Source organism: Abramis brama (genome assembly GCF_963993115.1).
Source record: "Abramis brama genome assembly, chromosome: 19".
Lineage (NCBI taxonomy): Eukaryota > Metazoa > Chordata > Actinopteri > Cypriniformes > Leuciscidae > Abramis > Abramis brama.
Genome location: NC_139981.1, coordinates 31,001,133 through 31,026,902, shown reverse-complemented (window position 1 = coordinate 31,026,902; position 25,770 = coordinate 31,001,133).

Below are 25,770 nucleotides of genomic sequence, written 5' to 3'. Positions count from 1 at the left end.
CTACAACGTGTAGACTAAGACTACGCACACGCACGCTGATATACACTCTCACACGGTTAAGCCAAGAAAAACAAAAGCCAAACCCTCAAACAAACAAAGCGTCCAGAGGTGCTACACACCGCCCGCACACAACAAAAATAGATGTGGGTGTAAATGATCCATGCCATTGTGTGTGTATGTTTTGTTTCAAACTTTTCCAAGCTCAGTGCCAAACATTGATTCTACAGAGAAAGATTAATTTCATTCCACTAACAAAAGTAGAAAAAATACTAATGGTACCAACATGGACTTTTGCACACTTACATCGGCAAAAACATTGGGTCTCATATTGGGTCTCATTCACTAAGCATGCATACGCACAAATTTGTGTGTGAAATGTGCGTACGAACGATTTTTAGAACAAATCACGATTCGCCAAAAATTTCAGAAAATGTATTCTAAATTTATGAAAAAATATAGGAACAACTGAAACCACACGTTCGCAAAAATCACTTACTCTACGGCAATATAATTGTGTTATGAAGTTATATTTAATCCTAACACGACTATAATTATATTGAAGTATGTTGCATTAATTGTATTATATAATCCATATATAAAATGATATAATAAAATCATTAAATAATAAGATGGTTTGAGCTTGTTTTATTCAAATGATTAATCTTGTGCATGCGGCCGCTCATTTACAATACTCCAAATTCACTAACATCAGAACGATGTTAAGAACAAATTCATGTGTGTGACAGCGTGTTGTAAATTAGACAGAGAGTTTTTGTGAGAAGTTCTCCTGTGGATACAAAATACGAAATAATACACGCAATTATTATTGAATGAGACCCATTGTGATTGGACATGCATGATGGTGATAAAGGCATCTTTACATGGCAGAGTTAAGGCTGTTCTGTGTAAAGACATTATCCCAACTAACAAATAAGAACATTTTGCTAACATTTTCATTAAGTTATAAAAATTCTGGCAGTTCTCTAAATGTTCAAAACATGCTTTTTTTCAAAATAAAATGTACACATTTTTTGGTTATGCGAACATTAAGGGAACACTCCGTTTATATAATTTTGCAAGCACTTTTTTGTAGTTTTTACGTGCTCTTAAAAAAAAAGAGAAGGAAGTGAAAAAGAAGAATATGGACCGGGGTCTATAGGGAAAAAAGGCCAACATGGCATGCCAATCTTGCAAATGGAGCTCGAGGTTATAGTTTTAAGATTTATTGCCATATCGCATTGATCAATACGCATTTTCATGATGCATTTTTATTGGCTAGTCAGTAGATGTAGGTCGTAGCAGCAAACACACTGTGAGATGATCATGATAACGCAGGCTATCTTCAAGACTGTGAAAACAGCCGTCTTTAAACCTCTCCCATTGTGTACGATGTAGGACCAGTGTTTAGGAGCCACGACCACAGAAATCACCACAATTGATCATCTTCTGGGACATCCCAAAATAATAGAATGTGTGCCAGGCATAAGCTGGGATGTCACTGTCACAGACACACAGCGCTCCCTCAGCACTAGTGTAAGAGCACACACCTCTCAGTGTGGAAACACTCTGCTTACCTGCTTTAGGTGAGTGCTCTCCTGTCCTCATTCCTCCAGTCACAGAAGAGATCCTCACGAAACCTGCTAAAGAGAGGAACACAAGCTATCCACCAGCCAGAATTCAAGAACTGTTTGTCTGCCGTTTACTCACCTGCATTTATTCATATCTGCATTGGGTAACACTTTATTTTGAACATTCTGTTGACTATAAGTAACTTTGCAACATGTAATAGAGTTGGCTATTAGTAGACGGTCTGCTTAATATCTGCTAACACTTTGTGATGCTCCTCAAAAGACACTCTACTGACTATAAGTAACTTTGCAACTAAGTCAACTTATTCTTTAACCCTATCCTTACCAGTCTACTAATACTCTACTAATACTCTAATGAGAGTTAGTAGACATGTAGTTGCAATGTTACTTAAAGTCAACAGAATGTGTTAAAGGGACCATCAAAATAAAGTGAAGCCCTGAATTGTTTCTATAAACATCTGTGTGGGCTCGTTGTTCTGTCTGTGAGTCTGGTTTATCCTGACAGCCACATCAAAGCCAGACTAAATTATGATCAACCTCAATCTCATGTATCAATATAGTTGTAATTACAGTGTAAATGCATTTACACCACCTCTGAGCAGCATTACAATTTATCTGAGAAGACACCTAAATGCCGCTTCAGAAGTGCTTCTGTATCACCTTTTCAGTGTAAATTTGGCATAGCAGGGTATTCTTTGAAATATGTTGAAGCAGTGGTTCCCAGCCCATCTCTAATCAAACACACCTGAATCAACTCATCAAATCATTAGTAGAGATCATCTTGTGGGTACAACCAAAGAAATAAAGACATAAAGGTTTGAAGTGACTGTGATTAAATGACTGAATTTACATGTTTGGGTGAACTACATCCAATTCACAATGGACAATTCACCCAAACATATACATTTTGTCATTATTTTCTCACCCTCATGTCATTACAAAGCTGAATCGCTTCAGTAGCTTTTGAAACTCATGGCATTATAAGCTAAAGAGTGGAATGGTGCGATTGAAACTGAGGGGAGAGAACATTGTGAAATGAAGAAAAAAGCCATTATCCAGCACTCCACACGCCACACGAACACAGTGCTCAGTTTTTCCTGAACAACCAATGCTGGGTGAAGATTTATGTTCTATTTATGTTATTGGAAAGAATTAAGATTCCAGCGTGGCCGAGACTCACCACACAATCCACATCTCAACACTGCACACAAACAACCTAAACATTTGGATTGAGACCGGGATACAACATTCACACACAACAGTGTTTCATATTGTGTTCTTGAATATGGCTGTAACTGAATATGTGATTAAGAAGCTGATGTGAATAACATCTGCAACTTCAACTGCCGGATAAAGAATACCGTATGTACATATTGATTTTGTTGGTGTTTGTGTGTCTGCAGTGTGTGTGTGTTTATTGAGTATGCTCTCAGAGCCAGTGTACATGTGACACAAGACACATGTGACTGTGATGTCATGCTTTCATCATTCAGACTGAGATCTGTCTTTAATTTTTCTAACTCTCTCCTTCTCAGAGAGTCAGTCATGTTCACTGTAACCTCATTCACCCTACATCCGCATTTGAGATCAAAATGTTACGCTACACTTAGTCTGACATTTCCTTTAATGTTTTTGTTTGCTTAGCATTTAAATTTCTAACATAAACTGAACATCACTTTTTCATATCTACAGACAGAGGAAATGTATTTTATTTTTTTATGTACCAGCAAAACCTACAATGAAAAGGGAGATTTTCAGTGTTTAAATAAAGCAAAATTAAGCAGTGTCTAAAATCACAATAACAAACATGATTGTTTTTCTCCCAAACCAGTTAAGCTCCGACCTCACCCCGCAGCCATTTCTATAATGTCTTCGGTCAGACCCTAACCCCTAATCTTAACCATATAGTATCAAATTGGTAGCACATCCAGATACATACAGTAGCATTACTGTTTGTTTTGATCTGATATATCCATGATTTTTCTATATGCAATTTTAGAAATGCCCATTTATGATATTTTATGCCCCTTTTGATATTTTATTGACAGCATTATTAATGAAGCATTGATTAATAAAAATGGCATTTGTGAAACACTGGTCCATCCATTCTCCAAACCACTTGTCCTATAAGGTCATGAGATTTGTGAAACAGGCACAGGCAAATTTGAAAATTATTATTCAGTGCTGTACAATCTGATACCAGCTCTGCACAGAAAATGAGATTGGGATAGTACTGGTCACATCTTAAAGGCCAGATTTATACTAAACAGGGCAAGTTAACGTGAGAGCGCAATTCCATAAAAGCGCAGATGTGAGTGTAAAGTTCAGCGCATGATCTACTGACGACACACACATTAAAGAACACAGCGGATCATTTCCATAATGACCAACACAATCTACCAAGAGCAGCGCAGACTAGCGTCTGGTTTAAAACATGCTTTTTTGGGGCAGTAAATAATGGTGCAGATACCAGTAAATTGATGAGCACAAACCTAGTAAATCAGCTTGCATTATTCATTTAAATACTCTCCTCCCACACAATTTTGAGTCTGAAAGGGAAACTCCTACAAATTCATATGCAATAAGATCAGCCGCAAAAATAACCCTGTTCACGCCTTTTCAGCGTTCATTTTTCACTGCGTGTCTTTAGTAAATCCTGACAATAAATAAAAAAAACACACACAAAAAGACATTTAAGATGACAAACAAATTCACCAAACAGCATGAACGATACAGTAGCATCTGTTTGCATTGTGTGCTGATAATCGCAGTCTCAGTTTTAAGCCGTATCTCAGTCTAGGTGCCTTCATTTCTTGTCAGCTGAGATCTGATCCACGATCAGCTGTGAAGCTGGACTGAAATGACTTAATCGCTGTAGTTAGTGTTGTAACGTCTATAAAGAGAGAGGGGAAAAGGGCCTGGGGTTTGTGTTAAACGCTCCTGTAGGTATCATCCTGTGTCTGAAGTGTGTTTTCCTTCCACACACACATATGTGCTTGAGACCCACCCAGGAGTGCCCACCCAGAGGTTGGCACGAGAGAGGTGCTTGAGGTTTTGGGATTAGATTTTGTCAGCCTGGCAAGGGTTTCCCTGGCATCCCTGTGTGGCACACTCATGTCTTTCTCTCCGCTGCTAAATAATGGCCTGTTGAACTTGGCCAGCACTTGTTCTAATATCCTTGAGCTTCTGTCTCAGGATGCTAGTATCAGCCAAGAGAAAAAAGGAGGAACATTTTATGCTTTTCTTTATCAATATAGATATTTTTAGTAGTGCCTGCCAAGGCAATTTTCATTTTTGGGTAGACTATTCCTTTAAAGGTGCTGTATGTAACTTTTTCACTCTACTAAAGCATAAAAATACCATAATATGTTTGCATATTGAGGAAACATGCTAAGTTCATATACTCGTTTCTCTGAAAAACACTTCTACAGCCAGTTATTTTACTATGAAATGTGCGTTTCCAGGCTGGAATGTTTGTTTTTATTTTGGTCTGTGATACTGCACATTGCCAGTTTGCCAATTTTCATTGTCCATTGCGCTCGTTCCTGTTGCTTGTGCTCAAACTGGCAACCCGTGTGAGCGCCGTCCAGTCTGATGAACAGGCGGGAGAAACGATGATCTCCCATATTTTGAATTGGACTGCAGTACCTATTTCGACCACTAGTTGTCATTCTTACAGACTGCACCTTTAAGTGATGGACCTGTGATGGACTGTCCATCCATCCAGGGTGTTTTTTCTGCCTATTTCCCAAAGTGATGAGGTAAGCTCTAGCATCAACGTGATTCTACATAGGACATGCAGTTTGGAAAAATGGATGGATGGACTTAAGGAAGGGCTCTATTGACTTGGGCCAGTAAGCAACCATCTAGTAATGACCTGACAACAACCCACAACACAGCATTGTACAGTTTTCCATTTCTGCATTTTCTTAGGAAAACAAAGTTATAAAACACAAGACATAAATATTCTGTCACAACTGAACAAATCATATGAATATTTATACAAATGTTATAAATTATATATTTTTTTACATTTTTCAACATGCGGTTACACACACTGAGTGGCAAAAAGACTGAGCGGCAGCATTGGTTTTCAGCGTGAATGCTGCGAAAAACATACAAAACACATTTGCTTTGCGATTGCCTGTACAACTAGATTTGACAAGAAATCTGAGGAATATTTTTACAGACTGCCGAAAGCTACAGAACAGAGAAGCAAATGGATTGCTGCAATTTACAGAAACAACTGGATCCAGACAGCGAAAGGTGGAATTGCAGCTATCATTTTGTGTCAATATGCTGAATTTAGGGGTAAAATCATACCCTATATATTGTATTGTTATATATTGTATTGACAACTCATCAATTAAATATTTACCATCGTATATTCTGTATAATTGGATGTTTTTAAATAAACCCTGACAAAAAATGATACAAGTTTTAAGGCTGGATGATATGATGATATAACATTGATATGAGTGATCACCCGGACTTAGACCTACCTATATTGTATTTATATAAAGCGTTCACAGGCAAATGTGCTTTATGTATTTCCCCGGTGTCGAAATCAGGCACATATAAATGTCAGGAAACACGATTCCTGGCTGCATGTCAATATCCATGGATCACTGGATCTTTGGTAAGTTGTAAGGAACACTATATCGAGTCCAACCTTTAGTTTAAACTGATAATCGTTTGTTTTATTCACGTTTTCGCAGTTTTCCCTATTAAATCCAGCCACGCAGCAGCTCTTCTGCCACTCAGTCCGGCTGAGGGAGTGTGTTCCCGCGGGAAAGTGATGTCAACGCATAACCTCAATAGCTCCTTTCGCACATTAAACCTGGTAAATTATCGTAAAATGGCCAGATTTGTTTTCTAGTAAATATACTGTATCTTACTATATATGCTGTGAACACAAGCAATGGAGTTACGTCTTTTTACTGCTAAGATGCCATTAAATCTGTACCATCTGTTTCATCTGTACCAAAATACCGGTAATCTCTGTGATGTCAATCATCAGTTTCTATTCATCCACCTGGAGGAGAAGCAAGCAATCTGTCCAATCTGTTTTTTTTTTTTTTTTTTTTTTTTTTTTTTACATCTGAGTAACAGGTGTAAGGGGACGATCACACAGAACAAGTTTTTGCTCTTAAACCCTGCTGAAAAATTCAGCATAAACTCCATGTTGGTCTAGACTGTTTAGAGCGGGATATAGAGAGGGTCTAGATGGTGGACCAGGATAGTCATGCTGTTCTCAAGCAAAACTGAGCTGGTGTAGCTGGTCCACAGACACTCCCTGCTTACTTTAATGGGGACCACCACACCAGCAACCCATGCTGGTCCCAGCATGCAAAACATACCTTATGCTGGTGACCTTTTCAGCAGGGAAAACACAAGATGCTGCACAATATTAAAGTAATGGCTGCAGTGCTGATGAGTGTCAGAGATGGCAGGATCTCGAGTGTGAGACACTGAACAAGATGTGATATGCAGAGCAATGGTCAGATGTCTGTCTAGCGCATGTTTACATAGCGAAACAAGGAGATTACTGTAAACTGTGCAAAGTAATTGCGTCATGTCCATCACAGATTATGCTTATGCATTCATGAGAAATTAATGAGAAATAACTAGATCTAACTTCAGCACAGCATTCATCTTTCCTCCGAGCCTCGGCATTACCTCCACTTCCTCTCCAGACAGTGACCTTCAGCTTTCTCTCTCTCTCTCTCTCTCTCTCCCTCCCTCACTTCATTTTTCTGTTCCCATTTCTCTTGGCAGATGACAGGAGACTTTGACATCTGCTGATGATCTAATGCAGCCGCTCGGGTCCAAATTCAACAGAATAAAAGCAGAAGTGCTCACGCTGAATGTCTTTTCTCCTCATTCGTTTCAAGACAGACAGCCTGCCTGCCCTTTAAAACCTCACTTTCGTCATTTTCATTGCTCTTTAAATATTGCTGATGATGTGAGTTGGATGTGGGATCCAGAGATGCATTTTCCACTGAGTCAAGAGACCTAGCGCAAAAAAAAACACGTGTATGTTCAGCACACTGCCTTCGATGCAGTATTACCCGGCACAAATGAAGCATCTCAGTTTAGATGTTCATAAATCAGCTGTGTTAAAGAGAAAATTGGATGCATTGCTAAATGATGTGTGTGCCCGTGAGACTTGTTCTCGCTCACCTCCCAAAACAAAGGGCATCATTGTGTCTCCTGCCCCCCACCCACCTCCCCCCACCTCCATCCCCTCCGGCTGGTCTCAGTGCAGTTCAAATGGGACCGCTCCGCTGGGACCACACTTGTTTGCTTTTCTGGGATCAGTTAAAATCATGCATGTAATAAGGAGAAAATGGCTTTTAAGACTGCCTGTAGGAAACGGTGCCCGATGAACCATTATCCCTTATTAAAGACAGAGCCCAGGAGAGACAGGAGGACACACACTGATGGAGAGTCTTATTGCCCTGCTGATCTCGGCTCAGTCTGACTGCTGTTTGTTCACATCTGCCTCTATATGTCTATCTACACTAAATAATAATGCCGGTGGACTTGAACTTGAAAAAACGCGGTTGAAACACCGTTCCTTCTGATGTTCATTCATGTTTATATCATGCTATAAATCAACTAGTGGGAAGAGATGATCGGTTCACGATCACCGGTTCTACAGCGATCTGTTAGACACATTAAAGAGCCATAAAATGGTATTTACATTAGTAAATACATTAGTACAGTATTTTTCACTGCGTGAGAACATGATGTGTGGCGTGAGAGCGGCATTGGCTTGTCGGACGTAGCAACAGTAACTGAAGGGGGCGGGTCTTTGCGAATGGTCAATTGAATGCCAATTTAATTCCTGAATATGAAGAAGCAAACAGGATGCCAAATTGTAATTTAAAGAATTCTTCCGAGGAACACTTTAGATATACATTTATAATGTAATGGCTGCCCTTTTTAATACAATGAACAAGGATTTCAAAAGCTTTGAAACGCATGCAAAATCACCATAAAATATCATAAAAGAAATCTATATGCCTCAAGCTCTATTTACCAAGTCTTCTGAAGCCATCTAATAGCTTTGTGTAAGGCACAAACTGAAGTTTAAAGTTGCACTATGTAACTTTAGACGAACTTCATTTGTCTTGGCATGGTCAGTAAACAGAAAGAAGAAGACCCGGCTACAATATGGCGTGTTCTGAGAATGCAGATGCTGATTTTAATCTAGAACGGTCTAAACAACAACCATAGACATCTGGGGAATCAACCAAAACCAGGAAAACCTCGAGCTGCGGAGAGCCTGCAGTCAAGAAGGAGCACAACAGAGCCTGTGCTAAAACTAGAGTAAATAACTTCATGGCTTTTTAAAGGTCTTGGCAACTGTGAGATCTGTAGGGACTGAAGACTGACACAGAGGTGGATTTTTATATTTCAGCAGCTCAATAGCTAGCTAATTTGCAATGTGTGGTCTGATCTGACTGAGCAATCATTAGATCCAAACGGGATTTATTTTAACATTTACGTTTTTATTTGGTCAGGAAAAAACGGCAGATACGTTACTTGTTCAGATGAATTATTTTTTTGGGATATATGCAGGACTAATTGTCATGTTGATGTACAATGACAGATCAACTCTGATCACAGATTCACACAGTGCCGAAGCACAACCCACATATAAAAAAATAACTCTTAAAACAACAATTTTATGTTTCAAAGATGGTGATAGCGAGGTAAAAGTTCCATACTGCAGCTTTAAGCAGTCATTAACTGAACATCCACACTAGTTCTCTTCACCAGCAGATTTCTGTATCAGGATATGGTCTGCAAATGTCTTCACCGAGATAAAGATCAACTCTACAGCAGGACAGTGTATCAGCTGAGTGTTTGACTGAAAGCCTAATAATGCCCCTTTTCATTCAAGGAATGCTTATAATACTTCCCTCTGGGTAATATTCTCTTACCCCAATTTGACAGATTTTTAATAAAGCACCAGCCTATCTATCTGACATACTACGTTCTCATAACCCATCTAGGTCACTTAGGTCTGGCAACCTTGGATCGCTCTCTGTCCGTAGATCTAGGCTAAAACATCGAGGAGAGCTTTTGTGATAGCTTTTGCGAATCCTAAACTCTGGAACAGCCAACCGGTGTCGATCCGATCAGTGCCATCACTCTCCATTTTTAAATCAAAGCTTAAAACATATTTTCTTAATGTTGGTTTTCAATGAATTATTTAGCTTTGTGTTTGTTATTTTATAGATTATAATCTTTTCTGTTTTTATTTGAGTATAATGATCTGTCAAACACTTTGGTCAACCCTGCTTTATAAATAAATAATTAAATGAAATGAGATGCATCTCAAGAATGGTAATAAAAAAATAATATATATAAATAAATAAATAATAATAAATGTTTATTGAGCAGCAAATCATCATATTAGAATGATTTCTGAAGGATCATGTGACACTGAAGACTGGAGTAATGATGCTGAAAATTCAGCTTTGATCACAGGAATAAATTACATTTTATAATATATTCAAATAAAAAAAGTTCTTTTAAATTGTAATACTTTTATTTTTAAGTAAATAAATACAATCTTGTTAAGCATAAGAGACTTCATTTAAAATCATTTGAAAAACGTACTGATATTTTTATACATATATAACATACTCATGTATAATATGCAACATAAATGTTCTGTATACATGGAAGACTACTATTTGCCGAAATGTGCCGTATACAACAGAGGGCACTTCAAGAAATACTGCATCTCACAATGCAATGATCTGATCAGACTGCCAACAGTAAAGTGGTGTTCTCAGAGAATGTATTCGAGCACCAAAGAACTGAGCAAAAGGTGTGTTTCGAAGCACATTAATCATTCTATGGCCAGTACAAATACTGAATATGCTAGTCTGCATGTCAGTATGCCTATCTTGACCCCAGACTGAATCTAGTGTGTCGGCTCGCTAAGATGTTTGTGTGCAATAGTGACAAGAAAGTTGCCGTGCTACTGTCTCCCAGCTGAAAAACATAATGAAGTTGTATCATCACTACTTTCAGTTAGTTATTCCCCAACACTGCCTTGTGCTTGTGTGACAGGTCTGAGATAAGCCCGCTCAGCCCTGCTGCTCATTACAGTTTAATAAAGGTCAGAGGTCATCCCGGGGAGTGAACGCATCATCAGAAAGTGCCCCAGTGCCCCTGCTGCCACAATGAGCCCTTTTTTCTCTTTATTAACCACTGTGCTCAACCATTACACACACACACACACACACACACTGGTGGCTCAAGAAAAAAAAATCCAAGAGTTGGCTGAGCAGCTTTGTAAACTGTAAAAAAATATATTTTTCAAAGTTTACTGGATTGTTTTAAAAGAAAATACTATTTCAAAATTCCACATTTAATTCAATGTGTTACTTGCATTTCTTTGCAATTATTTGTGAAATTTACTAGCATGTTGTCAGTGAAATTAGTTTCTACACCATTGTTTTTTTCAGTGTAGGGTTCCACGATCAGATGTTATTCTGTGTGTGTGTGTGTGTGCGTGCGTGCGTGCGTGCGTGCGTGCGTGCGTGCGTGCGTGCGTGCGTGCGTGCGTGCGTGTGTGTGTGTGTGTGTTCAACGTTAGGATCAGCCAGGGGAGATAATTTGGAAGGATGCTTTGGTGGGAATGATTTATCAAAATATGCAGAGCAGAACTTGGCTTCAAACACCATACATCTTTATTAGATTAGAAATAGGACAAAAAAACATTGCACAGTTGTATGAATATACATTCTTCTCAGTTATTCCACGCTATTCAACCCCCCTTTTTTTCTTGTGGTAGACACTCCATTTTTAGCTTTGTGATTCATTGGGGTCAAAGGTGAAAAGCCAAAGATCAAGAGTGGCCGTGTTGTTTCCTGCCCAAGTAAAAGCAGGCCGAAGCAAAGCACGCACAACAGGTTTAGGCCTCGTCTCCACAACAGACACCAGATAACCTCTGTCAGTTTTACTGCTGTTCATTTTCACCCTCACCCGAGGCCAGGCCTTCAGCTGTAGACTGCTATCTCTCGTTCGGTTTCTCTTGAGGGAAGTTTTCAGTGCCTTCTCACTTCATTTCAGTCTGTAATCTATTGCTTGTCTCATCTGTGCTCCTCTGCGTCTCCTTCAAGTCTTGTTCGACTGCACAAGGAATCTTGGAATGGAGACAAAGAATATAATCTGAGGCTCAAAGGTGACTCCCCTTCCAAGGCCCCTTCTGGCGATCGTGAGCTTATATTCTCGAAGCAGGAGTGAAACCCACAGTGTAAAAAATCTCTTGGAAAGCACTCAAGTGCAACAGTGAGGTCTCCTTCACTTTCAGCTCAAGATAAGGAGTTTGGAAGCTTGTTTCTTCTTTAATATCAGGACTGATGTCTTCTTCTGTTACTCTCCCTTTTCGTTAGGCCTTTTCCTAGCCAGTTTTGCAGAAAGTGTTAGGCTTTCTACCAGAGAGAGCATTGCTGGAATCCATATTGTGTGGATTACAATTTACCAAGATAAGTGACAATAATGATCTGTTGTCAGGATGAACTTTCTCAGCCATTCTGACATTTCAACTGGTTTCAAGGTGATTTTAGGGGGGATGCATGAAGTCAGTTGAATCAATGCAGGGGAATTACTGGCTGTTCACGCAATTAATCCCACCTCGCGTTTGTATGCATTTTTTGCATGCGCAAAACAGTCTCAATGAATGGTGTTAATGAGAAGACTAAATAAAATTAAGTAAAAAAAAAAAAAAAAAAATTAAATGGTTGTGAGGGTCAAGCAGTTTGGAGAATTAATGGATGGATGAATGACTTATAAATCATCCTATCAAAACCTAACAAACCTTTTTTTTTTGTTAAATGTTTTGCTTAAAAGTGAAGATTTGATTTCTTTCTTTGCAATGAGTGCTACTTTCTTTTTATATTGAAAAAAAAAAAGGACCCTTTAGTTTTTGCATTGCAACATTACTATCATGATATTATTTTTGTACTGCTTTTAAAAATGCTTTTTGATAAAAATGTACAGCAGTTATTTAACTGTAATACAGTAATGAGAATCAATACTGTGTGTGGGAATCACAAACTCACACAAACAAAATAACAAAAAAATTCCAGATAGCAATGAGAATTTGAGGTAAATTCTGTGTAGAATATCGTACACATCTTAATTTTCCTTTATGCAAATTTAAAAACTATACATGTTTAGGGGTAAAAATGTACTTGTGCATGGTTTCAAGAGATTCTATGCAAGTAATTTCTGTCTCCTGATACTCTGAAGCAGATTGTATGCCTACTCTATGTACTCCATTTAGACAGCCAACTATCCATTGAATGACCCTACAAAGATGAATTTGTAAGTGTCAGGGATGGTATTAAATCTCTTATAATGTTGTTGCAGCTGTATGGGAAGAGCAGGAGTCACTCTGCCTCTGATCGGGAAGGCAACCAGGAATGTGCTTTCAGTCTCTACTGACCTTGGCTAGAAGAATTTAATCTTTCTTACAAGGAGCCGTTTCATCATATAAACAGATTCTCTTGTATCTGAGCATCCTTAATTCTTGGAATGTGAATTTATAGGAGAGTTTTCACAAGTTTCACTGGATTTATGTGCCCGTATCCCAGTCTCTGTGAGGAGTGTGTGTGTGTGGGGAATGTTTGCTGTGGCAGAGCCTCAATAGCGAGTCGAGAGTGATGGACAGTAAAGAGTAAGCCCCATTAACAGCTTTATTCCACAACCTTTAGCCTGACATAAATCTGCCTGACAGGCTCCTGCTCCACACTGCACTTCTGGCTGCCTATCTGAGCGCTTCATTGTCAGAAACAAGGCGAGAGGTGTTCTCCTCTGTAGCATGTCTTCCTTTCCTTGAATCAACTTATTCTTGGCTCATCTTTATCAACTGGCAATAAAAAAATAATTAATTTGCATTAAAAACTCTTATACTACAGGGCTGTTGAATGCTTGAATCTGATTTGTTGACGAACATTCTAAGGTGTGCAATAATTTTCAGGGAAACGCACGACTAAAGTAGTTCCAGGCAGGTCTTGACCGCATTACATGTCCATATCACTCCGCCGAATGATTTCAGTTATTTCAAAAGGTCCTAACAGCCTACAACAGCAAAAGAACAAACACCCACAGCAACATTGACCAAGCAAATAAATATCTTAAGCAATAGGATAAAAACGGCAAATTATTTCTCTGTTTTTTGCCACAAAATTATGTTTTATACTGTACGGAAAGCACATACTCTCTCTCTCTCTCTCTCTCTCCCGCTCACGCACACACAGTACAGACACACATCGCACAGAAACATGCTGTCAGCTCTGCTCTGACGATTTTATCAGTACAATAGTTTAACAACTTAAAAGCTTCAAGACATTTCTCACTAGCGATGTATAACGGCTCTGTTTCTGGTGCAGATAAACTTGGTTTGCAGATAAAGAGACGCTACTGAATATGCTGAGACGCAAAAACTCAAGTATTTCATACACGCTTGATCTCTCTCTCTACTCCTTACGGCATTTCAGAGTTCTCCAATTGTTAAAACTTGCTCCAAGAGGCTGTTGTAGGGCTCAAAATGCTACCCAAACCATGAATATATGCATCAACAACAACAAAATAATCCTTTTAAAGTCACCGTTACATCAAAATTGGCAATTATTGTTTTTTTATGGAATATTACAGTATTCATTAATATCAACCCGATCAGTTCCCTATAGACAAAATCAAGTCCCGCCCTAAATGTTTTCTCATTCAAGTTGTTTCATGACAACATTAAGTAGGCCTATCTTTTGTTTTGAAGTTTTCAGCCTATGGGACATTTTTTACTGAAGTCACATTCTTAGCCGCTGTTTACACCTGGTATTAAGATGCGTTTTGGTCGATCGGATCACAAGTAGACGAGGGAGACACATTCCCGTTAACACCTGGCGTTTTAATCCGTCACTTTTGTCCACTTTCATCCACTTCTGTCCTGATTTCTTCGAGGGGAGAGTCTATGGGCGGGTGAATGTATGTTTTTTTTTTTTTTTTCAGATCTTTCGATCTAATGGACAAAACAAGCTTGTGCAATTTACATATGAATGCGAAATGTGACGACAGAAAAACACAGAGCATCAGCTTTAGTTTCTGCTCTGACAGCCGCAAAACCAGCCGAACGCTGTGAGTGTGTGTTAGAAATCAGGAATAGTGAGAGAACATTGTGCTTGATATGTTTTTTGTCTTCAAACCAAATTAGGTCTTCAGCCGACTACTTAGGTCAGTAGACGGAGAGTAGACGGTCTTTTATGGCTGTTTGAACATTCGATCACATGAGCGTTTACACTACGAAAGCAATCCGATCTAATGTGTTTTCGACTATCTCTAGAAGTGGTTGAAAGTGGACAAGCTCAAAACGTTTTAGACCCCGTTTACATAGCGCTGCCCACTTGGTCTGATCGACCAAAACGCATCTTAATACCAGGTGTAAACAGGGCCTTAGTCACAGTGGATGAAGTCCATCCCCCAACACAACCTTTTGACCCTCTAGGGTTAAGTTAATGTCACACACACACACACACACACACTGACATCAACTCGTCGACCCTGCTGGAGATTTACACGCAGGAGTCACGAGAGGTATGAGCAGGTAGACCTTGAAACAGATTGACAGCCTAGTGTGACGACTCAATTTGTACCCGAGCGTCAGCCAAGTTTGGACACATGAGCATCAGAGAGCATGAAAACTCACTGCAAAGATATTCACAGGCACAGATACACACCGTGAGAAGCCCTTCTCACATGTGCTCTGAGTCACGCAAAAGAAAAATCTGCCTCTTTGCTGAACTGGCTGTTCGTTTGTTTTCACTGGACACAAATTTTCCACAAATTGATGCAATTCTATTGATTAAATAATGGGCCGTTTCCTCCCATCAGACTGTCACTCTAAATGCTTCACTCTTTCACATGTGTCAGCCAGTCTGGAAAACTGCATGTCAATCCAGAACACAGACAGCTCTTTAACTCCTTACGAACTTCTCTTTCTATGTATCTATCAAAGAATCTATTGTAAACATTCAATAAAAGACACATTTCTTTTTAGGATAATAAAAGTGAACTTTTCAGAGTCTGAAAGGTTAAAATGACAAAATTCAAATGAAGTCCATGCCACAGTCGCCATCTAGTGGACATATAACATATTATACACCACCAGTCAAAGAGTTGTGTACACTTGACTGATGCAAACAAATAAAGTGTCTATCTTCATATTACTAAAATTAGAATAATTGGTTGGAATTATGTTCAGAGCTGGAATCCAGACAAAGACGCAGCTCATGACTATACTCCATTGTGTTTCATAGTTTTGACGACTTTACTATTATTCTAAAATGTGGAACAGAGGAAGATGATGATGAAGACGACAGTAGCATATTTCAACATGAGGAAAATAGGCTGTTGTTTTATATCAGAGGAAGAGGAGGTGGAGGTGAGCGAGGGAAGCGGCGGTGGAAGAATAGCTTCAGTGCCTGTTGCAACGACCCAAACTACCAGCCTGTAAAAATAAATCACACATCTGCTTCCAATGAGCCCCTGACATATTAATGCCCTTGTGCTTGTTATGAAATTCTTGTAATGCCCCCCCCCCCAAATCCAGAGCACAATGTGCATGTGTCACCAATCCTCTTCAGCTTCCTATGTCTGTTCATCATTACCTCTCTCTTTTTCTTCTGTCACCAACTTAGATACAGACCATATATCCATCCACCTATTTATCTATCCATCTACCCACCTACAAATATTTCCACCTATCCATCTATCTATCCACCTATCCATCCATCCATCCAATATTTATCTATCCATCTATCCACCTATCTATCTATCCATCTATCCATCCGCCTATCCATCTACCTATTCATCCATCCACCTATTTATCTATCCATCTATCTATCCACCTACCAATATTTCCACCTATCTATCTATCTATCTATCTATCTATCTATCTATCTATCTATCTATCTATCTATCTATCTATCTATCTATCTATCTATCTCCTATCCATCCATCCATCCATCCATCCATCCATCCAACTATTTATCTATCCATCTATCCGCCTATCCATCTGCCTATTCATCCATCCACCTATTTATCTATCCATCTATCTATCTATCCACCAATCAATCTATCTATCTATCTATCTATCTATCTATCTATCTATCTATCTATCTATCTATCTATCTATCTATCTATCTATCTATCTATCTATCTAGTATGTGTAGAAATAATATGGCAGTGAGCTGGCAGAAAAATATTTAAAAGCTCATGAAAGCGTTGCCTTCGTACATAAAAAAGATTATCGATGCAAGAGGATTATGGGTAAACAGATTCTTCAATAGTTTTTTAGCTCTTAGAATAATCTCCTGTACAGAAAGACAGAGCAATATGTGGCCCTGGTAAAAATAAAATAAAAAATCCAAATGAAACAAAAACTGGCATTTCCTTAATGGTGACTAAGGTTGGGTGATAATCATTATTTTTGGTGATATTCAGGGTATTTTTTTGTGAAGTGAAGCCAAAGCATTTCTATTGCCCTCTGGTGGCTGGCAGCAGTATAGTCATAAAACATGGCATGGGATGAAAGCCAAACTAAAAAATCCACAAAAAAATAAAAAATAAATAAATCAAAGAAGGTTTCTTTCATTTTCGGTATCTTATCACACAGCTGTATGCTCAAGACTTCGTTTTTCCAATAAGTGTGCTTTTATTTAGTTATTTGACACTATTAAAAGTGTGGGGGCGGGACCTTGATACTGATATGGCTCCGCTACTGTGCATAATCGGCAACAACCATTCTTTTTTTTCTTTTTTTTTTATTGAACAAAGATCACAGGGGATACATGTCATACAAAAATAGGATAAGAAACTCAATGTAAAGTAAGGCAGTCAAGTACATACAGTAAGAGATAGTCTACTAAAAAATAATAATAATAATAATAATAATAATAATTCATAAAACATTTAAAGCAATAGAAACTAAACATACAATAAATGAATAGAAATAAATAACATGGGAAAAAAAGAATGAAAAATTGTCATCTTCAGGAAATCAGGAGGTAACTTATAATGAAACGTCTCGTTACGTATGTAACCCTCGTTCCCTGAGTAGGGAACGGAGACGTTACGTCAGTGATTGATGAAATTGGGGGTTTCGCTTAGAAGCCTATCACCTTCGAGTTTTAGAAAACGAGCCAATGGCATGAAAATGCCTTGGGTCTGCGGAATTTGCATGCCACGACCATAAAAGGAGGAGCGCTGGCAATCTCGCATTATGTTTCCTCGCTGAAGAGCCGAGACTGAACTCCAGGCTATTCCAGCGGTTGTGGCAGAGGGACGTAACTTCGAACAAGGGTTACATACATAACCGAGACGTTCCCTTTCGTACGGTCACTACGAGTTACGTCAGTGACTGACGAAATTGGGGGTCCCAGTATAATCACGCCACATCGGCTGTCTTCCAGTGTCGTGAGACTAGCACAGACGAAAGGCTAGGCTTAACGTAAGAATACCATGGTTCACTGGGTAACATATCCCAGGAGGAACATGTAACACAATGCTTACCCATAGGGAGGACTTAAAATACACATATGACCCGCGTACGGGATGCATATGGAAGACTCAGAGGTATCCAGCCCGCAGGGTGGAATGTTTCAACCTCGAGAGAGTGGGAAAACACAAGCTCGAAGAAGACTTACCATGGAAATACACGTGGGGGTCACCCAATGGGGGAACCATGCACATGGAACACCTAGCCAATTACAAGGGCTGAGCAACCTGGCAGCACTCTGGTGACGGCATCATCAGTGTAGGAGGCATCATTCAGTATCTGAATACTCAAAATAGGGAGTAAAAAACAAACAAAAGAATTGCGCTAATGTGATAACAATTAATAACAAAAGAGCGGCGCTAATGTGTCAAAAATGGCTAGCGAGGATTTTTCTTGAAACAACAGTAGCAAAAACCATTCGTTCTGAATCGGCTTTATTCTACATCAACAACAAAAATAATGTAGGCCTACGTGTTTTTCTTCTGGATGTCAACTGTGGTGAAACAACAATGAAGAAAACTCAGTGCCTCAGCTCCCTTAAATCGGAGACAAACATTCGGATCACACAGCCGAAGTTCAGCTGCGATCACGCTATATATATATATATATATATATATATATATATATATATATATATATATATATATATTATTATTTTTTTTCATCTTTCACTCCCGCTTTACTCGCGCTCGCGATCATCTCACTCATGCTCTCCGATATTCTCACCTGCGCTCTCCTTTATGGTTGGCGTATTTTTCGGAGAACAACTTTCAAAATAAAAGTCCTTGAATACCTCCACAACAGCTTTTTGCCAGTGTCAGTAATTATTTCGCCAATCAAAAGTTCTTCAGTCAGAACGGCAGTGAACATCCCTGGCATTTGCGTTCAACCTCCAGCGTCCTAGAAAAATCAGACGGCCTTTGTTAGCGCTGCCCTGGTCTAATAAAGTAGCTGAGACGCCCCTACTCCTTGACAGCTCTAAACAAAAAGGTATAATGCTGGCAAGTACAAAAATTAAACAATATTTATTTTCTGTATATAGTGTATATTTTTCTTCCTTGTAATCAAATGTTACTCCAGTTTAAATAATCACTAAATAAAAGAAAATAAATAAAATATGCTGTTTTAAGAGTTTTCTTTTAAACTCACTACAAATCACAAACACCTTCAATGTAAAAGTTATAAACCTTTCACTTGTACAATGTTAAATCCCCTTTCAAAATGAAAAACACTTGTAATTTTTGTAAACACCACTTACGCACAGTTCACACCACCGCCGGCGAGAGCGTCAAAGTGGCCGGAAGTCATTCATTTTCAATGAGAGCCGGTGGCGAGCTCCAGCGAGGGCGGCGCGTCTTGCTGTACGTTCACACCGCCGCCAACTTGAGCTGCAAAGAAGCTCTGGCCGCCCTGTCAAGGACGCTTGTCAAAAAGTACGGGGAAGCTTGATGACGCTTTGGCCGCTCTGAAGTCTGTGTCACACCATGAAATGTAAACAGCACAAGCAATACATTGACACTAGAAAACTTTTATAATGACAGCATTTTTATAACCGTTTTGGTCACACTTGGTCAGGAAAAAAAATAATTAGCTATTATTATTATTATTAATAGTGAGTGCCCGCACGCAGCCGGAGCTCTCTCTCTCTCTGCTCGTTCTTATATATGCTCTGTGAAGCGCACCCTGTTAACCTGACAGGACTTAAAAACACATGCAAATGATAAACTTTCACTCTATGATGGTTAAACTGTGCAATTAATCCGATAATGATAGGAAACCCAGCAACGGCGATGATCAGCTTCTCCTCCATTTTCTCGGAACTAATGTTTTGGTAGGAACGAAAGTTTACATATGTTTCTCCGGAATCAGCCAGCACGAAGGAAGTCTATATTCTGATTGGTTGCCGGCGTTTTGCCGCTGCTTGCCGCTGAACCGCGTCATAGCTCATTACCATAAAGTTGAGCTACTTTCAACTTTCTGATTGACGCTCAAAACGCTCAAAACGCCCAAAACGTGACGCTGATGGATTTGACGCTCCTTGCAGCTGAGAGAAGCCAGCTTCCATTGAAAATGAATGACTTCCGGTAACTTTGGAAGCTCAAGTCAGCGGCGGTGTGAACGTACAGTTGGACGGTGAGAGCGGCGAGGAGAGTTGAAGTCAAGTCAACTTTATGGTAATAAGCTAAGACGCGGTTGCCGCCTGAGAGGATTCCAGAGAACGCAATCCTGTAAACATTGGTTTAAAAAGATCATGCCTTCGATCTATGTCAGAGCATCAGAGCGTCCCCGAATCTTTCTCCGGTGTCGTTGGCAGGGTGGCGAGAGCGAATTTTGCCGCTCTCGCCGGCGGCGGTGTGAACGTACAGTTAGGATGAGTTCTCAGTTTTCAAATGATCAACTTCAAATGATCAAACAATCACATTTGAAAAACAAAACAAAACAACAATGGCATACACAATGAAATTTCACAGTAGGAAGAGCACTTGTTAAACATCTCTTTATGTGTTCACTCAGTTCACTTTAAGTTCTGTAGTTCAACTGAACTCTCACAGTTCACTGTCCATCGGATCAAAATATCAAAAAGGAATAAATTGAAGAGTTGAGATACATTGTCTTGACGTAGCGTGCGTTGAAATTAACTTGAGATTGCGTAGTTAAAACACTCAAGCTCAATGAAATGAGTCGAACAGCAAATGAATCAAACTGAGATACACCAAATGAGATGTATCAAACTGAGATGTCTTTGGATGGCAGGGTAACACAAAATAGTCTGAAACTCAAATCTTCTCGAAACTATGTTCAGCACCAACTGCAAATACAGCAGTTCCCATCTCACGTGCGACGACACGTGCAGAACACTCAAATACGCGTGACCAGTTTGGTTGAATAGTTTGTAAGGCTGCTCCTCAATCAAGTAAAAGTCAGCAAAAATGTGAAAAAATCTCTTCAATCGTCACCAATCAAGCAAAACTTGTACTTTATATGCACTCACAGTTTTCGTAGCCTTCACAAAGCATTACTGCGTCACTCTAGCAGTCCAATGCAATGCAATCCATGGATCAAAGCTACACAAAAAAAACTGCGAAACGCAGGACACAGTTCACAAAAATCACTTGATGTTGTCCTTTATTCAACTAAAGCCCCGATTAACTTCCGTTTAAGTTACTTTATCGAACGAGCTTCTCAAACACGACACAACACTCACTTTTTTTAGTGTGTGACCCTCTCATACACCGCACTCTTCTTCTTCTCCCCTCGCAGCACACACTGAACGGCAAAAACAAAATAAAAAAATATTAGAACTCATTAGACATCAAAATAAAAGTCAGCCAAAAAAATAATTACTTTTAGATAATATATACCCGTTACATTTCGTCCACAGAAATCCTCCTTCCATCCACGATAGCAAATTTGGACCCCTGAAGCCAGCACGGCGACCCTCCTTTCAGGCTTTCTCCACCAAAGGCCACAGCTTGTTCCGGGCTTCCTTCGTCCTCTGTGTCAGGTCCTCTGAGATCCTTATCTTCTTCTGTTTGAGTACTTCTGTTCTTCTTGCATCAGCCCAGATACGATCACGGTGAGACCGAGAGAGAAATTGAACAATTATCTTGCGAGGGTGTGCATTGGCCAGTTTAGGGCCAAGCCTGTGCGCAACATCAATCAAGACTGCAGAACATCTGCTAAGCCTGGTGACACCTGAAGAAAAATGTCCATTATTACCATCTTGACATTCTCCCCATCTTCCTCCAGCATACCTGAAATCCTCAGATTCCATCACCTCTTGTAGACATCCAGCTCATCCACTTTATCCCATAAGCGTTTGTTTTCTGCAGCCCGTGTAGACAGCTGAGAGTCCATTTTATCAGATTTAACAGCTGTATTCTGATTTTTTTATCAACAGCGTCAACCCTTGTTGTGAAATCGGAGATGAGGGTGGAATTGGATGCAACCGATTTCTCGATCTCCAGAAGTTTCTCCAAAAAGTCATCCTGCTTCTCTATTGCTTCCAGCAAGACGGCATTTGAAGGATCTGAGGCCAGGCGTCGCATTTTCGGTAAAGGGCTTGCCGCAGGAGACTTGGGAAGACACACATCCAATGAATCCAGATCATGGCCAGTTTTGGCATAATTATGCATACGTTTAACACTTTCAGATTTCGGGATATCGTCCACCTCCATCATGACTCCACACAGGAGAGCTCAGATCCACGTGTTGTAGCCTATTGTGAATGGTCGTTGAGAAAAACAGGGAAAATTTTAGGAATTCATAAAACACAGTATCTTTGATGTATGGACCGCGTGAACAAACTTAATATTAGTCTTCAAAGTGGAAGAAAAATCAAGTTTTGCACAAAATTCAGGAAAGAGCCGAGAAAATTTAACCTACGCCATCTTGAGAACGCCCCCCATTTCTTCGATATTTCGGGTTAATTTTCCTACAGTGGAAGGAAGTGGAGAGGCGTCAACCTTTTTTATTCAGTCAATGATTTTTTTTTCTTGTACGTTAATGGCTTAAGGTAAAAGGCAGGTATGTTTTTTACATACCATAATTTTGAAATTTCAGAATTTGTAAAACATTATTACATGAAAAATGCCAGGCAGGACTTCTGTGTTCATTTTTTTAGTGAACTTGAAAATCGTAAAAAAAAAAAAAAATGGTAACACTTTCTATGAAGACCATGCTTACAATGAATTATAGCTCCATTTATACTTCTTTATAAGTATTACTATTTTATAAATATATTTAAAAAGACTAATTAAGACCTATACTGCATTATAAGAACAGTTATATACATTTATATTATTTTTATAATTACTTATAAGTCATGCATTTGCTTTTTCAGTGCGCATGCTCATAATCCATTATACACTGATTTATAAGTATTAATAAGTCAGTCGTATGGTTCTAATAAATATGCAACCTGCATTGCTATAATATTATTATATTATAGTTACAATCACTTTATAGTTATTCAGATTTATTTCTGTCAAATAAATTAATATATTGTTATTGATAGCCGTGTTATATTATTATAAATACTTATTGTGAGTGATGATAATACAGTTACTAACTGTATAAATGCATCATTGGTGGCATTAAGTAAAGTAAAAACATAGGATGCAATTTTCCTAAAGCAAATGTTAAGAAATCATGAAGAAAAAAAAATATCTTTTTTAATTTTTAAACATACTAGAAAAACACTGTAACATATTTTAAAGTATAATTTCAAACTGCTAAAAGCAATACCATGCATATGGCTGAGGCGACATTGATTTTAACAAATCAAAATTAGCAGACATTAGCTATTTAAAACATAATTGATAATTGTGATAATTGTACTAATTGGTACAGCAAACAAGTATCTTTGGATATATTTTATATATTTTTATATTATAAATCAGTGTATAATGGATTATGAGCATGCACGTTGAAAAAGCAAATGTATGTTTTAATGAGTCTTTATAAATATATTTAAAGAATAGTTATACTTATAAATGGGGCTATAATTCATTATGAGCATGATCTTCATAGAAAGTGTTACCAAAAATGTTGGTCTCAATACTCTCGTACTTGCGATTCATGAAACTAAGCATCATGAAACTTTTTGGAAAATTATTGGCCAAATAAAAAGCTAAATACAATCATTACAATACTCACAAAAGTACTTAATTTTATATTGCCAGCAAAATCATCACATTGTTGTCCACTCCTAATAAAGCAACAGTAGAATTTAATGAAAAAAAAAATTTGTTTTAACTTCATAAAAAAAATAAAAATAAATCAACTTCAAATGAATAACTGCACAACTCATAATTCGCTAGAACTAGAGAACATTGGAAATAATGTTGCAATTTCCATAGTAACTTTGAATTGTTCTTGGTAGAGTTGTCAAAAAGTACAGACTTTGGTAACAAGTCGGTACTGAAATTTAAAAAATACAAAATGACGATACCAGCATTTCCCAGAATTTTGAGTGCTGTTGAATGGATTCTTAAACATCTCTGATTGGCCATTGTGTTCACACAATGTCTGTGATTGGCTACAATGATCAACACATCAAAATATATATCTTCATCGAGCGCTTACACAGATACACACAGGAGCATTTGAAAGCAGCGTCTATCAGCGGATGTATTTTTTTTTAGATAGACTTTTTTTTCTTTAATCCCTATGAAAACAATGAATGGAGAAATATTTCCAGAACCAAGGCCACTGAAAAAGTGGGTGGTCGATGTTGTGCTCTATTCTCACAGCTTGCCAAAGTAGTAGTGTAGTAGTACAGCTGTAGTTCAGTAGTACACACCAGCTTTGAGCATGAACCTCTCATCTGCTGCAGTCATCACAACTATATACTACTCTGTCTGGAATTGAGAACAGATTAAAGCACAGTACAATTTGAAAAAAACATACAAGAGGTCATCACAAAAAGAAACACAGAATATTATGTTGAGCTCAGAATGCCCCACAATAACAACGGCCAACCAAGAGTTCCCTCCACACCTACAAATATGCACACTTGAGCCTCAATGTAACAAGCTTCTCAATCTTCTCATTTGCTGGGGTAGAAGCATTGCGTGCAAATCATCCAGTGCCTACGTGTCCTTCTAAATGGATCTGACAGTAAGTCACTCAAATCCTATCAGTCCCTGTAATCTTGTCACATGTGACCCACACACGCTAATTACAGGGGTGATGCCCCATTGGGCTGTCATATAGACATGACTGCAAGGCAACTCTACAACTCAACCAATTAGCTCTTGGTCCAAAGACAGGTCAAGTGCTCTTGCAAGAGACCCTACAGAAGACTTGGGGTCAATCCACCAAAAGTCCTAATCTTCACCCATTGTCTCTGAGCCAGAATGTTTAGGTATTTGATTAGGCTTAACCAAAGTGGCAAAGGACTTAAAGTTCACAACTAATTATAAGAGCTTGTGATTGCTGCAAATAGGTTAAGTAGCGAACACAGAAAGTTGATTTGCTCTTCATGGTAACTGTCAAATGAGCTAATTGCTCTTTGACAAAGTGCATTGGATTGACTTAGGGGCAAAATCTGTCTGGATGGGTTGTATGACTGGATCTTCCCATGATTTGTTGAGGATCAAAAATTAGCCAACTAGATAATGACATTAAAAACGTGGCTTCATCTCCTTTCATCATGTAAAAATCACCTCTGAAGGAAGAAGGAAAGCTGTCCATAACTTTGAAGTTGCTATGGGAGGATTGACCAGGGAACAAAGATTGTTCAATTACATGTCTGGGTGATAATAATCTTAAGAGACCTGTCCAACTTCTTGTGGAGTTAGACAACAGGATAAACACATCGGTCACATTTACCTGGCCTGTCTGGGGTCTATCATTATATCAAAAATGTGGCCCAATGGAGGCATCCATCAGCGGAGAAGGTGTTACTGTCTTTCCGCGTGGCAAAGTAATTTTGATTAAATGTATGTATTCTCTTGTTATTCATTAAATGCGAGCGAATGTTTGACTATTCCTTTTAACTCTTTAATGAAAACAATGTTAGAGTCCGTTAGAATAAAATCAAATGTTTACAATTTATTATGTCAGGCAAATGTATCATGCCAATTTCATAATCAG